The 15,820-nt window shown below is 44.3% G+C and overlaps 1 protein-coding gene across 1 annotated transcript in view; it reads right to left on the bottom strand.

The window, feature by feature from the left end:
- The window catches only part of PRMT8 (protein arginine methyltransferase 8), an 889,949-nt gene that overhangs the window by 531,132 nt on the left and 342,997 nt on the right, over positions 1 to 15,820 (bottom strand). The window lies entirely within an intron of this gene.

Genomic DNA, 15,820 nt, shown 5'->3' with positions numbered 1-15,820 from the left:
TGTTTAGGGGGTCAGAAATAAATGCTCCAAACTGCACATGCGCAAAGACTGCATAGAAGCATTAACATAGGAACAAGAGATATAGGCACGACAAATTGTCCAGAACGTGAAATCAGTAAAGGGTAATTAAAAAAATAGGTATACATCTGCTAAATACACCACCAACTTAACACATAATTTTATGATGCTTGAGGCAAAGAAATACCACTGAGGCTTAAAATGTACAACTGGTGGTAAATTACATACTGTTACACATATCAGTCTTCGGGACAGACGTATCCACTGAGGTATTCACCAATTTATCAAAGGTTGTGTGAACCCCACCTAAGTTACTCTACAGATAATGACAGCTACTGTTGTTTTTACCATGTTCAGGATCAGCTCATTGCTGATCTTAATTCCATTGGTAATTACCACCATTAGTAGGTTTTATTTTCTTCTGGCTTTTTGAACCGGTGACTGAGGTGAGTGCATCATTTTAAAGAACCCTCCTGGCCCTTGTTTAATTATTTTCACTACCTGCATGGGCTTCCAGCCCCTTTCAGGCGTCCTCAGTCTCCTGATCCTGCTTCTGCATCCTATCAATCCTCTCTCCCTTCCAGCCCACCCCCGACTCCTGATTGGTTGCTTGCAACATTCCCCCTGTGACCTACAGGCTGTCTGTGCACCGTGCTCACTGCTTTTTGAACCGGTGTCTGAGGTGAATGCATCGTTCTTCAGAACCCTCCTTGGCCTTGTTTAATTATTTTCGCTACCTGCGTGGGTCTCCAGCCCCTTTCAAGCATCCTCACTCTCCCGATCCTGCTTCCACATCCCATCCCTCCTCCTGCCTGGCAGCCCTCCCCCGACGCCTGATTGGTTGCTTGCAACATTCCCCCTGTGACCTACAGGCTGTCTGTGCACCTTGCTAACTGCTTTTTGAAATGGTTGTCTGAGGTGAGTGCATTATTTTTAAGATCCCTCCTGGGCCTTGTTTAATTATTTTTGCTACCTGCGTGGGCCTCCAGCCCCTTTCAGGCATCCTCACTCTCCCAATCCTGCATCCCACCCCTCCTCCCGCCTCCCAGCCCGGTCCTGATCCCTGATTGTCCCAATTGATCATCTTAACCGACCCTCCCAGGGCAGCCCCTGTGGCTAAGGGCCCCAAGGCAAAGGGTGGCTCCCACAAAGGCAGCTCCAGATCATGTCTGCAGGTGTCAGCAGGGGGAGCCAGTGGCCAGCCATCAACCAGCATCTACTGAAAAGGTAAGCGTGGTTGGGTGCGAGCAGAGCATTCACTCTACCCAGAACCCCGACCACTTTGCAAACTATCCAAGCACTGTAAATGTTAGCTTACGTCAAACTTTAGGGAACTGTTCAGACTGACTTGTATCAAATCTGCTCACGCTGCACTGATTAATATCTAGAAATTGCCTTCTATGGTAGTGCTGTAAGTTATTTTTCTGTGCCGCTCAATTAGAAACTGTTCTTAAAACTCTGTTTCACTTCTGGAAAATACACACTGTGAAGTACTGTAAGTGATTTGCCTGCCTATGCTAATTACCTAGAATGTGTTCCTGCTACATCAACTCTCATCAAGAAAGCACCCATTGTGATAGTACGAAAATCTGCCTATGTCACACACTTAGATTTTGTCCTTGTTTGGTTTACTCACCCCCTGAAAATTACACTGATTCACATCTAATAGTGCCCACTGAGAAAATACTCTGATTTACTTGCCTGTGCATCTCTCTTAGAATTGTTCCTGTTAGCTTAACCGGCCGCTAGAAAGTCCGCCTGAGATATTACTGTGTCCACTGTGTTTGTCCCGTACAATGAGAAATTGTTCCTGTTAGCCTAATTCACATGCAGAAGTGCTCCCCGAGATATTACTGTGATGTATTTGTACTGCACCCTTAAACATTTGCTCTTGCATGATTGATATGCATCTAGAAAGTGCCCCCTGAGTTATTAGTGTGTTTTGTTCTGCCGGTCCTACACACTTAGAATCTGATCCTGTTGCCTGATTCACATCTACAAAGTACCCCCTGAGTTATTACTGTGCCTTACTCTGCCTGTCCCAAACACTTAGAAATGTATCCTCTTAGCCTGATTCGCATCTAGAAAATGCCCCCTGAGATATTACTGTGTTTTACTCTACCTGAGTTATTACTGTGTTTTATTCTGCAAGTCCCACACACTTAGAAATTGATCCTGTTGACTGATTCACATCTTACTCCTGTGTTCTATTTTAAGGGGGCGATATTACTGTGAAATGGTTTCCGTTAGCCTCATTCACATCTAGAAGTGCCCTCTGAGATATTACTGTGATTTATTTGTTTTGCTCTTGCTGCATTGATTCTTACCTAGAAAGCACCCACTGTAACTTAGAAATTGCCCCTGGTACCTTCATTCACTTCTAGAAGGTGCCCCTTTAAATAATACTGTAATCTATTTGCCTGCGCTCCTCACCTAAAATCGCACCTGTTAGCTTAATCTGCACCTAGAAGTGCACACTGTGATCGATGCACCTCTAGAAAGTGCACACTGTGATATTTCTGTGTTTTATTCTGCCTGTCCACCACACACTTATGAATTGTTCCTGCTAGCCTCATTCACATCTAGAAGTGCCCTCTGAGATATTACTGTGAGTTATTTGTTCCACACACTTAGAAATTGCTCTTGCTGTGTTCTATTTTAAGGGGGTGATATTACTGTGAAATGGTTCCCGTTAGCCTCATTCACATCTAGAAGTGCTCTCTGAGATATTACTGTGATTTATTTGTTCCACAAACTTAGAAATTGCTCTTGCTGCATTGATTCTAATCTAGAAAGTACCCTCTGTGACTTAGAAATTGTTCCTGGTAGCTTGATTCACATCTAGAGGGTGCCCCCTTAAATAATATTGTAATCTATTTTCCTGCGCTGCTCACCTAGAATTGCTCCTGTTAGCTTAATCTGGACCTAGAAGTGCCCACCGTGATTGATCCACTCCTAGAAAGTGCACACTGTAACATTTCTGTGATGTAGTTTCCTCTGCCACTCACTTAGAAATCCCTACAGCTACCCTCTTAGGCTCTCTCCCGCAACCCAGTGACGAGAACTAGACACAGATTGTACATCTTGGGCCTATACATCTACTGTTACTAGTTCATCAGCCTCTAGGTACTGCACCCCCAAGATAGAGATCCCAACTCTTGACATTCCCCCTCTTTGACCCGTCCCAATCCCTAGCCTCCCCACACCATACCCACCACCATCACATCCCCCTTGCGGCGCGTGGCCTGTGCTCTAGCACCCAACTTCATGATTTCCCACTCTATCCCCCTCCTGATCGCAAACCGCATCCACTCCCCCGTACATCAAAACACCCAAATGCCACCCTCCCACTCTCCTACCATCATCCCTCGTCCAACTCTAAGGTCGGAGGAGCACTATGGCGTGCCAACCAAGTGCCCCCTGAAGTGCTTAACCCCCTTTCCCCTTCCCACCCTAACACATCGACTTCTACCCTCCCTCTGACATCTATTGAGAACACCCTAATGCCTCCGCCCAAAAACCACACCCTCTATCGAACTCCCAAGCAAGGGGAGCCCTCTGGCGCTCCAAACAATGCAAACCCACCTCCACCCCTGTGCCCTTTGACATCTATTGAGAACACCCTAATACCCCCCCGCCCATACACCTCGCCCTCTATCGAACTCCCAAGCCATGAGAGCCCTCTGGCGCTCCAAACAGTGCGATCACCCACCTCCATTCCCACTCCATCCCTGTGCCCTCTGACAAACTCCCCTCCCTCTCTATCGACCTCCCATGCTACCCACTCCATACACCTTAACTCACTGGGGAACACACCACCCCCTTGACCAACCTTCCATCCCACCCCCTTCAGCCCCCATAAGCCCTACCTGACCCCTGCCATCAAACCACTCCTTTCATATCCCTTCCCATCTCTGAATGTACAGCATCATATGCTTGCTCGAACGATAGCCTCATCTCCCTCCCCCTCTAATCCACCCACCCTCTCTCACACCTCTATGGCACCAAAAGCGACGAAATGCAGAAAATGTGACTGGTCCTCCCCCTCGACCATCTACTACTCTCCATTCCTGCCTCAGCCCCACCTCCCAGCCTCTACCTCCCCTACCCTCCTGAACTCCCCTCCCCTTCTCCCAACTTTCACCCCCTTTCTCTTGACTTCTCACCCTGTTCACCTAAACCCCCTTCACCCCAGACTCATTCCAAATTCTGCCCACGTAAACCCCCTCACACCATCTGATCCATTCACCGCCCACCCAAGCCTCCTTGACCCACCCCTCGTCTCTCACATTCCTACCTCCGCCCACATACTCTTCCTGCCCCATCAACGTAACCCTCTCAGCAGACTCTCAAGCACCACATGCACCCAGCCCCTTCTGTACCCCTCCTTAAACTGTTGCAACACCCCTGAATAGTCCAACCACACCCAACACCCCACTGGACAGCCACGTCCCTCAAGCTCCCACTTCAATGAGCACCACAAAATCCACATCCCCTCTCAAAGTCACCTGCATCCTCTTTAATGCCCGCTCGGTAGCAAGAAACAGACATAGCATCTTTGACCTCCTATCCTCTGAAAAGCTGGACCTCATTTTTATCAAAGAAACCAGGTTATCTGAATGACTTTTCCCCTGCAGCACACGGAGCCTTGCACCCTGGATACTTGCTCATCACCCACAATAGGCCCTCCAGAGGTGGCGGAGTGGCAGTCCTCTTCAATCGTCATTTTTCTATCTCACTTGTCGAATGCCAGACATGCATTGCCTCCTGTGAATCCCTTATAGTAAAACTATCTCTACCACAGGCATTAGCCCACAGCTTCCTCCTCACCTGCAGACCCCAAGGATACTGCACACATTTCACCAACAACCTTAGTGGTGATGCAATAGCTACCGTTAAAGTAAATCACCCATCTCTTACACTCCTAGGAGACTTCAATATCTGGTTCGATATCCCCAACAACCCCATATCTCATCCGCTGGTTGACAGTCTTGATGTGCTCAACCTGCCCGATCATATGACTGGTCCAACCCACTCAGGTGGACACACCCTTGATGCAATCTTCAGCTCTGATGACCTTGTTTATTTATCCTGTCCCAAACCACTCATCTGGACCAACCACCCTGCCATCCCCTTCTCTATCCACACCCCTGCACCTCCTCCTACAGCTCCCCCACACCCACATCCAGGATCTCAAATGCTGGAACAAAATCAAGATCCTTCTTGACCTAGCTGAAGCCCTGCTTCTTCGCCCCCTGCAACGCTCCCCCCTATAGAGCCTTAACCATCGACTCCTTCGACTTCTGACTTAATGACTCAATAATTCCTCTCACCCCCTCACACCATGCTTCCACACAAAATGGACCATTCCCCCAAATGGTTCACATCCCTTCTGATGAATGCCAAAAAAAAATAACTCTTGAACGCAAATGGCGAGCATCTAAATCTGATCTCAGCAAATCCACGTTGGCCCTCCACAACCGTAACTACAAAGCTGAAATCCGAAAGGCCAAAAAAGCCTATTACAATAAACAAATTCTCAACTGTGGCAAATGCAGCAAAGAACTCCACATGATCATATCAGAATTTGTCAAACACTCTTGCACCTCTACTCAATCCACCCCCACACAATCACTTTGTGACTCCCTCTCCCAACACTACTACAACACCGCTCTTGAGAGGACAACATCCCTTAGCACCAAACTGCACCCCCCCCCATCACTGACCTCTCCTGATCCCATTGCCCGGCGGCCAATTTCCCATCTTCGACTCCTTCAAACCCATCTCCAGAGATGAAGTTCCTTGACCTACTATCAGCCAACAAACCCTCCTGGTCGACCCCCGACCTCTGCCCAGCCTCGGTCCTAAAATAAATATTCTCGTTTATCTGAGCAGGAGAACATGTAAGAGCCATTCTAAATGAATCTCTCACCTCTGGCATCTTCCCTGATGCCTTCAAAATAGCGTATGTCAAGCCACTTCTAAAAAAGGCATCCCTTTACCCGCATGACACCAAGAATTACAGACCGATCTCCAACACCAGATTTCTTGCAAAACTCATTGAACGGTCTGCATACTCCCAGCTCAACTCCTTTGTAGAATCCAACTGCCTCCTCGACCCTGCATAATCAGGCTTCAGACTGTATCACAGAACTGAGACCACTCTGATATCGATTTGGGATGATCTGAAGGTCACTGCAGACTCTGAAGGCTGTTCAGCATTGATTCTCCTCGATCTCTCTGCAACCTTTGACACCGTTAACCACTCAATCCTCCTTGACCACCATCACTCCCTAGGATTCCGTGGCACTGCTCTCAAATGGATTGCCTCCTTCCTTAGCAACAGGAAACAAATAATCCTGCTCTCCTCTTATGTCTCAACTGCTCGCGCGGTGAACACTGGCATACCCCAAAGCGCACGCCTGTATGCTCTCCTGTTCAACCTCTATATGACCACTCTACCTGGGATCAGCCGCATTCACAACATCTTCTGTTACAAATACTGTGATGATATCCAAAATATCATAAGAATTCCCAAGTCAGGTGCCAATCCTCTTCATGACCTTGAAGCCTGTCTCTGCAATATTGATCGATGGATGACAATAAACCACCTTCTTTTGAACCCTGCTAAAACTGAAATCATGGTGTGCACTGCCCTTCCGCCACAGTCGCTCCCATGCCCATCCTATGCCCTCCGATATAGTGAAAAACCTAGGCTGCACTATGGACTCAGGCCTGAATTTCTTCCATCAGATCAACAATGTGTAAACATGCTGTCACTACTACCTCAAACTTCTCAGATGCATTTTTCCCCACCTCTCCTACCCGAACAGACTTGCCACAGTTATGTCTATTGTGATGTCGAGACTGGACTATGCCAACTCCTTATATCTGTGGGATATGTTGACCCATTCCAATGTGCCCCACTGCCTCACTTTCCAAATGGGGAAAGGAACAGCTCAAAATGGATGCACTGACTCCTATGCATGCCAAAATCCTGAAAACTGCGTTGGATGACAACCAGAATTGCTTGCACCCCCTGCCACACACAGTCAAGGGGGGGTGAAAAACAGAATTCATACGCAGGAGCATGCCAGTGGGCTCTGCCACATTCAACATGGAGCAAACCAGCAGAATTGTGCTGAAAACCGAAATTGCCTTTAAAATGTTTGTTTTGAAACCTTAAAAAGTGCTATTTTGGCACGAGATCCATTCATTTTCGATTGAATCATTGAGAGTAGAAGGGTATTGCAAAGCCCAGGATAATCCAGTGTGGCTAAGAGGAACCGTGCCTCATTGACTGACAGTTATATAAAATGTATCTTTGAAAAAGCAGCCCCAAGAACCCTTGTTTTCATATTTCACTAGAAAAACGCGGCTAAAATTGCAACATGTAACAAAACCAGCATTGCAGAGAGTGAAACTCTAAACATAGGCATGCTACATGTATCCAGACTGCTAACAATCCCAGCACTCAAAAGAAGACCTAATGCTGAATAAAAATGTGTATGAACTGCAGAGGAAAATCTGATTTAAAGGTCTCAGTTTAAATGTGCTTTTCATGAAGGAATTGAAAAATCGCCTGTTTTGAAAGCATGTTTTTGTTTAAAGGTTAAATTCTTTAAGAAATCTCAAAGGATTGCTAATGTAAAAATCTACCTATAAACTGTGTTCATTTTATATGTTTAAATGAAAGATGTAAGTGAAACTTAAAATTAAAACCAGCCTTGAGTTAATTAACTATTAAAATAAACTATTCTGCTTGACAGTCCTCAGCCTGGGAAAGGTTGACACTTCAGGTTGACACTTCACTGCTGGCAGGAAGGCCTAATTGCTGTTGGGAGGCCTCGCATACTCATAACAAAAGACGTCATTAGACATTGGTTTTTGCCCCAGGAGAAGACAATGGCAGGCTTAAACACTTATCCTTCCAGGGGAGGGGCAGGATGCTCCAAACTCCAGGAGGAGGCTCATCATTGAAATTCAAAGGACTGGCCATTTGCTCACTTGTGAAGGAACAGAAAAAAAAAACAGACTTGTGGTTTTGGATTTAATTTGCTTATTTTGCCACAGAACTTCATGACATTTTACTTGGCGGCAAAATTAAGTAAAGAAATGAAAAGTACATACATTGAAATCTGCATTTTTGATAGACATGTGAAGACTTGCTAGGATTTCTTACTGCGTAAGGAACTGAAGTTATGCAAAACGATTAATTGCGCATTAGCTATTAATGCTGCAAACCTAATTTGTGTACCCATGGTCTAGGGGTGATTGCACATATATGAACCGAATTAGGAATTGTTAGGCCAAACCTTTATGATCAAAATTGACAGAATTCAATAGAAAGACAACACCAGGTCTAACTGACCTGGGAGTTGGATGTAAAGGTGACCCACCAACCTTAACTCATTTTGTTTTTCTTGAACATAAGCCATTAGTGATTTTGAGTAACTAAAGTAATTCCCATAAAGAATGGAGTATCCACCACATGAAGGGTTACAAGCAGCCTTGCGTAACTGTGGAGATTCACGGGTGGCATTCTCTTTTTCTTAGCCATTAATCGAGTTTAAGTAAAATCAACCTGTCATTTTAAAACCGATTTTCTGCTTTTCTCTGTTCTATTTTTCTCAAAACGCCTTCCATTCAAACTTGCATGACTTCCTCAATTTTATAGCTAGAGACTTCATTTCAACTCTGACTGAAACCTAAAACCCTTAGCTACATCCCTACCCATTCTTCTTAAAAATCACATAGGGGGAAATTAGGTGGGAATTTGCATTTCTGCTAAAGTTTTACACATGTGATTTCCAATTCAAAGTATTTCCAAACTTCCATTCTGATCCAAAGTGTGTACTGTTGCTCATATTATAGCTTATGTTTGTTAGTCTCTTTCTCATGTTGCTCCCATAGAGATTTATATAAATTTAAGGATGTTTGCACACTTTTTATTGTTTTGCTCAGCCATTTTCAAATGTCGTTTTAAAAGTGTGAAATTTCCAAAACGTTTTTCTCTCTTGTTTGGGGAGGGAAGATTGTATTCAAATCTTGTACAATGTTCTATATTCCTGCTGCTTACTTACATCTGTGAAGAATTGCTTATTTGTGAGTGGAGAATTGCAGGGGGGAAATATTAACTTAAGTACTATCTTTTCAACAAGCCAAAACTGTTCTTTTCTCTGTGTTTTATATTCAAACATGTGCACCTTGTGTGTCTGAAATGCAGACATACTGGCAATTACATAATATGCAGACAACATCTTACCCAAAATGTGCTCCTAGCAACAACCACGTATTCGTAATTCTAATCCTGTCTGATTTAGGCTGAATACATTGCCCATCAAATGTAGCAGTCGTGTATTTATCAATAAGTGTTTTTTTATTTTGGAAAAATGTGCAATACATCATTTAAATGTATACATTTTATATTGCACCATCAACCATAAATATGTTAAAATTTACCCATAACTGCCGATATGTATCTTGCAATGAAATCTCAACAGACAATTCGTCCCATATCAAATAAAATACGCAGACAATGCAGTTCTGTAGGCCAAGACTGAACAACCGCCGGCAGAACGTCTGGCTACTTTTGTTTATTTATTTACTGCATTAATTGAGAGCACCCAACCCTGTAAGTATCACAGCGCTGGTACAACTTAATGAGTGGAAACAGGCAAAGAAGACAAAAAAAGGTTATTCAAAGTCACCGTAAAACAGACTAGTCCTATTTTTTGAACCGCCACGTCTTGAGTCTTTTTCTGGAGATTAGGTAGGAGGGTGTATCTTGGATGTGGAGGGGGAGGGCGTTCCATAAGGTGTGGGCAATCATAGTGTTGTGGTGGTAATACATGATTTTTGCCCTGCTGCAAGTGCATTTAACACTCGGGCAAAAACCACTCTTGTGCAAAAAACCTATTCTTTCAAGGCATTTTTTTCAAGGGCATAGGTAAGGTCTAGGGAACGGTCAAAGTTGGTCCTGGTGCAGCATTGCATTCAAATAATATTGGTAACATATAACTTATCTGGTGCATGATTTTTCGGCTAATCTTTTCTGGGCAGCGCTAATCAAATATCCTACTGTGAGGATGAAACCATCATCAGAAGCCATTTCTGACTTTGTCCGAATGATGGGTACAACCTCCATCTCGGGAGCAATGACTATATATATAAAGCTATGACCCTAGCACAGTTAATGTATGATACTGGGGTATTAGCCTTCCTGATCTGGTCAGCTTGCTATAGAATACGTTCAATAACTATATATAAAGCTATGACCCTAGCACAGTTAATGTATGATACTGGGGTATTGGCCTTCCTGATGTGGTCAGCTTGTTATAGAATACGTTCAATAACTATATATAAAGCTATGACCTTAGCACAATTAATGTATGATACTGGGGTATCGGCCTTCCTGATCTGGTCAGCTTGTTATAGAATACGTTCAATAACTATATATAAAGCTATGACCTTAGCACAGTTATTGTATGATACTGGGGTATCGGCCTTCCTGATCTGGTCAGCTTGTTATAGAATATGTTCAATAACTATATATAAATCTATGACCTTAGCACAGTTAATGTATGATACTGGGGTATCGGCCTTCCTGATCTGGTCAGCTTGATATAGAATATGTTCAATAACTATACATACATCTATGACCCTAGCACAGTTAATTTATGATACTGGAGTATTAGCCTTCCTTATCTGATCAGCATGTTACAGAATATGTTCAATAACTATATATAAAGCTATGACCCTAGCACAGTTAATGTATCCTACTGGGGTATTAGACTTCGTGCTGTGGTCAGCTTGTTATAGAATACATTTCTAAAGCGATTGTAAGGTGTGCTCTATACATTATCCAATCTGATCACCCACAATGAATTGGTCATGATTAGGTACATTTTTGTTTAAGGGACTCCCCTGTTGTATTAGATTTTACGGGGGACAAACACTCTTGCCCCCTCCTAAAATTACGCCCATGCATACATTAAGAAACACCACACCTTGTTAACAGCACAGTTAATAATTGGTCTATACTGGATCGAAAGAGAAGTCATCTAGTAAACTTCATACCTCCTTAATGGCTCTACTCTTGAAAAGTTGCCAAAGGGTGAATTGTTTGTCACAAGGGAACATTATAATTGTAATTGTCCTTTTTATAACACGTTTAATGCCAGCGAGTGGTTTCTAAGCCCGGGATTCGAACCTGTGTTGCGCCACGGTGTACGTGTTGCCCCTGAGCTCTCCTTCCTCCACCCATTGACCTGCCTGTGCGCTAGAATCTGGAAAGAAATGTTCCCAGACGCAAATGAGGCCTTCTGCCGAAGCCTTGCGCAACCATTCTCTGAAAAAAGGTGACAGAATCCCTGCAGAGCTGACATAAGGACATACCATGTTCCATGTATTGCAAAAGCAGCTCGGAAAGAACACAGAGGGTCAGTGGGGAACGACAAGGGTACCGTTGCCAGCTTCTGATTCTGTTGATAAGCTCAATATTGTTATAAGGAAAGGCCTTAACACTTTAATCTTTTAATCAGAATTCCCTCACCTGATGTTGAGTGGAGTCTTTAATTAATCATTGTCCATTGTTCGAAATATACCGTTAGGAGAATCTTTACTTGACTTTAAAATGTGCTCACAGGCTTTTGGCATGAACAAATGCTGCATGGCACCAATCCAAAACAAGCCTTGGCCATGCCAACAGTTTGGGCTTTTGTGTAGGCATCGTAAACACATTTTCCAGGCGCTGCTATAGTAGTATAAACTGGTCATTGATGGTAGCAGTTGCAAAGTACTGCGAAGTCCTGGGCAAATAATAGCAATGCCTGGCAAATGGCTAACACCTATGCACAAGCCAAAACAGTTGGCTTTGCCAATGCTTGTTTTTAACAGGACTTCACTGAAGCACACTCATTATAATTATAATAGTTCTTTATAACGCAGAGAGGTTTATAAGCGCGAGCCCGGGATTCAAACCTGTGTTGCTATGCATTGTCTTGCTTCCAAGACAAATGTCTCACCCCTGAGCATGTCCCCTGGCTTTAGTGTTTATAAATCGAGTGGCTGAAGGCAGACCTAGTTAAGACATTTTTTTACATCAATAGCGTGTTTACAACTACAATTCATTAACTCTCAGAAGACTGTGCCCGGAGAGTCTTCCAGTGTTTTTGCAAAACAAAGTACGATGGTAAGGCTTGTTAAAGGAAACTCAAAGAGAACCCAGGAGGATGTGTTTTAGGCGGGGAGGGGCAGGAAGTTGGTGAAATGGCCATGGGTAAGTAGCTACACAAAACCTGCAAGCTTTGTGTCCCTCCTCATGTGCCATTTCTCCTTAGCTGTACTCCAATGCAATAGATGTGGTTTATGCCTAATAGCTCAAGCAATCCTTCGAAGCCTGTGAGCTTTAGCTGCTTGGCAATCCCTTAAACATCCTCAGCTGATAACTCCCTCAGTCCTGAGAAGGGATTGCTAGAACATTGAAGCGACCAATCATAGCGGTGACAGTCTGACTCTGCCAATCTCTGACGACATTCCCATCTCCGCCCCTCCCACCAGTTCCTCTCTGTTTAATCCACCCCCTTCTTATAACCCCCAAGCTTTGCCAAGTAAACCAGTTTAGTGTGTAACGCAATGCTGTGGCGGCTTGTAGGCGGTATTTAACACGTGTCTACCATGAGCTAGTGTTTGAGTGAGTCCCCTATCAGGATCTCTGATTCCCTCCAATCAGTACTTGTCTCCTTTGTTTCTTGCAATTATCGGATATTTACGCCTGTATACTTGCAACTGCAAGTTTTAATTAGTTGATTGCATTGTAATAGCATGTTTTCAGCTCAATTGCTTCCCGAAAATAGGTTTGTCGGCAAATAATACCCCTATAATAATGATGATTTTGCTTTGTCACTATGCTTACAACAGTAACTTTCCATTTTAATTGCAACAGCAAGTTTTGATTTGCCAGTTTTTGTAAAAGTCTATGTATTTGTGCCCCCAATTTGCCTAGGGGAATCCAGACGTGGACCCCTTGCGCACTAGTCTTAGAGAGGCACAGCTCCTCCCTACTGATGAGGTCCAACCAGACCGAAACACGTGTCTGGGGATGCTGTTGGTACTCTCGTTCAGAGGACAATTGCCTAGCATTTCGGTGCTGGACTGCCCCAGGGCAGGACAAAGACTGATATGTTTGGGATATTTCTTCTCTGTGAAAGATAGTGAGCTAAAGACTCTGGATTAGTCTCTCGCAACCAGGACTAATATCTGGCAGAGGGACTCCCAGGACCCCCCTTGTTAATCTTCATATTTAAGTAACTTTGGGTCTCACCCTAAGTTACTAGGGGAATCCAGACGTGGACCCCTTGCTCACTATTCTTAGAGAGGCACAGCTCCTCCCTACTGATGAGGTCCAACCAGACCGAAACACGTGTCTGGGGATGCTGTTGGTACTCTTGTTCAGAGGACAATTGCCTAGCATTTCAGTGCTGAACTGCCCCAGAGCAGGACAAAGACTGATATGTTTGGGATATTTCTTCTCTGTGAAAGATAGTGAGCTAAAGACTCTGGGTAAGTCTCTCGCAACCAGGACTAATGTCTGGCAGAGGGACTGCCAGGACCCCCCTTGTTAATCTGCATATTTAAGTAGCTTTGGGTCTCACCATAAGTTACTAGGGGAATCCAGATGTGGACCCCTTGCTCACTATTCTTAGAGAGGCACAGCTCCTCCCTACTGATGAGGTCCAACCAGACCGAAACATGTGTCTGGGAATGCTGTTGGTACTCTTGTTCAGAGGACAATTGCCTAGCATACTGCCCCAGGGTAGGACAAAGACTGATATGTTTGGGATATTTCTTCTCTGTGAAAGATAGTGAGCTAAAGACTCTGGGTAAGTCTCTCTCAACCAGGACTAATGTCTGGCAGAGGGACTCCCAGAACCCCCCTTGTTAATCTGCATATTTAAGTAGCTTTGGGTCTCACCCTAAGTTACTAGGGGAATCCAGACGTGGACCCCTTGCTCACTATTCTTAGAGAGGCACAGCTCCTCCCTACTGATGAGGTCCAACCAGACTGAAACACGTGTCTGGGGATGCTGTTGGTACTCTTGTTCAGAGGACAATTGCCTAGCATTTCGGTGCTGGACTGCCCCAGGGCAGGACAAATACTGATATGTTTGGGATATTTCTTCTCTGTGAAAGATAGTGAACTAAAGACTCTGGGTAAGTCTCTCGCAACCAGGACTAATGTCTGGCAGAGGGACTCCCAGGACCCCCCTTGTTAATCGGCACTGCTGTAACAGACATGCCCCTGGAAGACGTACTATATCCGGTTTTAGATAGACTGCCATTATACCCTCATCAGTTTCTGTTATCACAGCTGGCTCTAAATTTTCGATTATTAATGGAATTTAGCTCAGGGTGGGACTGTCACAGTCTTCGCAGGTGAGGGGCAGTCTTGCCTTTCAATGCTCCTTAATGCTGCAGAGCACACAGAGGGAAGCTATGTCATTAGTTCTTGCTCCAATCTAACTGCACTATTGCAACAGACACGGTCCCCGAAGAGCCAATGTATTCCGGCTGGGCGAACCGGAGAGAGAGGCAAAGGGATGCCAAAGGCGAGAATGTGAAAGCTAGTCTAGGCCGAAGGCCCTGGACTCCGCCTACTTCATTGTGGATCACAAAGGTCATACCTACAACATACTGTACTTCTTTACATCTGATTATCATCTGTCGAAAAGGATGAAAGTTAAACTAACTTAAAGGGGAGAATCTATATCCCCGTTTGCTCTTTGTATTTTTACCTTGGAAAATGCATGCTTTTTTAAGAATGATTGACCCGCTGCAGCCAGCATCGACTCCAATTTAAAATCATAAAACTGTATGCTTTTGAATGCCAGATCAATGTCCACGATTTAATCATGGGAAATTCCCTTGGCATGCTGTGCCTTACTGAGACCTGTCTGTCTAACATTGTTTTTCTATAGCAGTCAAAGCTCCCATTGAAGAAACAGACCGTCTCAGCGGTTCCCTGTGGAAGGTAGGTTCTCGCCATCTGGCCATGCAGGTGTATCTATAAGGACAACACCTGCAGCAGCTCTTCAGTCAACATCAGCTGTCCACCCTGGAATCCGCCTCAGTTCCACGGTTTAGAACAGAACGTGTCCCTAGGATTCCACACATATAGAGTCCGTGGCACTATGCATGGGGAAGAACAGGGGTAAGAAGTATAGGGCAGGGAACACAGAAGACACTGGAATAAAAAGAGAATCTTGGGATTGGCTGCAGTCGCATGATCCTGCCTTGAGATTTCCGTATAGAAGGCAGTGTAGGCTACTTAGAAGCTCCACCTTTAAGGAAACACATGTTTTTCTAGGAAATCCAATTCCTCTAAGAAGTGCTTTTCAGTTCTTAAGGATTCATGCAATCCCCAAGATCTCTCTTTTATTATCGCTCCTTTACAAGCTATGGTGGCAAACTATCAGAATTCTTCTTTGAAAAAAATGGAGAAAATTTGATCTGAGCTGGATGATAGTTTTGCTTCTAAAAGGAGCACATCATAATCTGGAAACCCAGAGCCTCCAGGCCACGTTAGCTTTTTGACCATAGACAAAATGTATAAAATACTCTCCTCTGTCTTCTCTATTTCTCTGTCACCGGGTTAGTTCCTGGAACAGCGGAGGCGAGCAGTGTTGAGCCCATTTCTGAAAAAAATACTTCCCTGGATTTAAATGACCAAAGCAATTTCTGGACAATTTCTCAGCCACCATTACTTAGTAAAGAGCTGAAATGCGTAGTAAATAAATAATTG

Source organism: Ambystoma mexicanum, chromosome 12 (genome assembly GCF_040938575.1).
Source record: "Ambystoma mexicanum isolate Mex_15411 chromosome 12, UKY_AmexF1_1, whole genome shotgun sequence".
In the NCBI taxonomy this organism is placed as follows: Eukaryota; Metazoa; Chordata; class Amphibia; order Caudata; family Ambystomatidae; genus Ambystoma; species Ambystoma mexicanum.
Note: the sequence above shows the minus strand (reverse complement) of the source record. Positions and strands in the feature narration are given on the sequence as shown.